The sequence below is a fragment of the Myotis davidii genome, unplaced genomic scaffold (genome assembly GCF_000327345.1).
Source record: "Myotis davidii unplaced genomic scaffold, ASM32734v1 scaffold129, whole genome shotgun sequence".
NCBI lineage: Eukaryota > Metazoa > Chordata > Mammalia > Chiroptera > Vespertilionidae > Myotis > Myotis davidii.
Window position 1 is genome coordinate 1,622,886 of NW_006383019.1, and position 1,795 is coordinate 1,624,680.

General features: G+C 64.1%; 1 protein-coding gene across 1 annotated transcript in view; it reads right to left on the reverse strand.

The window, feature by feature from the left end:
- The window catches only part of SLC5A10 (solute carrier family 5 (sodium/sugar cotransporter), member 10), a 60,527-nt gene that overhangs the window by 39,251 nt on the left and 19,481 nt on the right, over nt 1-1,795 (reverse strand). The gene's annotated exons all lie outside the window — the stretch shown is intronic.

The following is a 1,795-nucleotide window of genomic DNA, read 5'->3' on the forward strand; positions in this document are numbered from 1 at the left end:
ACCTATGACTTTTAAATATAAATATTTTCCCTTTGCTGTCTGCATTGTAAGTCCCTACCAGCAATGGAGAAGCAGGAATTCTCTGAGGCTTCAGCTGTTGCAAGCACATGCCAGTTGAATGGGCAGTGCCCAACAGCGCCTTCCGTGCATGGCTCTCGATGGTACGAGGCGCAGGGTGCCGGGGACTCGGGGCAAGCTGATGTCAGTCCTGCTTCCCCACCAGCTTCCGGAGACTTGGGGACACTTCCTCGCCTCACGCTGAGCCTCAGTTTCCCTGTCTGGACGATGAGGAGGCTCTGTGGACCCTACCCACTGGTGCCCTGTGATGACACGAGCCCATGTCACTGCGCTCGGCCGCCTGCAGAGGGAGGCTGAGGCTCGGGGGCCGTCAGGCCTCCTGTGTTACTGGTTCTGCTTGTTTCTGATTACAAGAGTGCAGCCCGTGCCTTGTGGATGAGCTAGGACAGTGGTCGGCAAACTGCGGCTCGAGAGCCACATGCGGCTCTTTGGCCCCTTGAGTGTGACTCTTCCACAAAATACCACGTGCGGGCGCGCACGTACAGTGCGATTGAAACTTCGTGGCCCATGCGCAGAAGTCGGTATTTTGTGAAAGAGCCACACTCAAGGGGCCAAAGAGCCGCATGTGGCTCGCAAGCCACAGTTTGCCAACCACTGAGCTAGGAGACAGTGAAAAAAGTCTAAAGGAGAGAATGAGAAGTACCCTTGGTCCCAGCACACAGAGCTGCCCCCTGGCGCTGACCAGACTGGGCATCTCGAAGGGACGTCCTGGCCTGGGACTGAGTGGAGTTAGCCCTCCAGGTGTCCTGGGGAGTCCACAGGTGCTCGTGTGGGTCACAGCAGAGCAGGCCCAGGAGGTCCAGACCGGTGGGACCCAGTGGACCCGTCTCTGCCTCGTGGGTGCTCTGGACCACGGCCTGGCTGCCCGCTGCAGGCCCAGCGTAGGCAGGAGGAGGATGGGAGGTAAGGCTGAGGCCAGGCTGCGGGCCACCAATGCCGGTGGCGTCCACCCCAGCCTCCCCGTGTCGCCCTCTTTCCAGACGGGCCCATCCAGCCCTGACCTCGAGGCCAGCCCTGCCTCCATGGGAAATCTCCTGAATGATATCCCACCCAGACGTGCCAGCACCGTGCCAGGCCTGTGCTGAGTGGGGAGGAAACGAGAGGTGCCCGGGGCACAGGGGCACCGGCCAGCTCAGCCGTATGCCCTCCATGACCGGCCCTCACTCCCCGGCGTGCCCTCGGCCCTCCCAGGAGAGCCAGACGGAACCTGCGGTGAAAGCAGTGCTCCTCGGAGGCCCACATGGGTCGCTTCCCACTGTCATGGCCCTGGGGGGTCTGTCAGCAGACACACGGAGCACCTGCTGCTGGCGGGGGAGAGCCCCTTGCAGCCCCTCGCTGGACGGCAGCCCTGGCCCCAGGGAAACCCCTTCCTGTGGGTGCAGCCCCGGTCCTGCCCTCTGGGCCTCAGTGGTCCAGCCTGGGAATGGGGCTCACGGAACCTCCTGCAAGGGGAGGTGTCCCCACTGGCCCAGAGATGCTGGCCTGGCCCTGGGGTTGGCGCCTCACTCCCAGGACGGGGCCCTCGGCTCGGTGCAGGGGCACAGCCCCGGGTCTCTGACAGCCCCGGTTGCCCTCTGGGCCTCAGTGGTCCAGCCTGGGAATGGGGCTCACGGAACCTCCTGCAAGGGGAGGTGTCCCCACTGGCCCAGAGATGCTGGCCTGGCCCTGGGGTTGGCGCCTCACTCCCAGGACGGGGCCCCCGGCTCGGTGCAGGGGC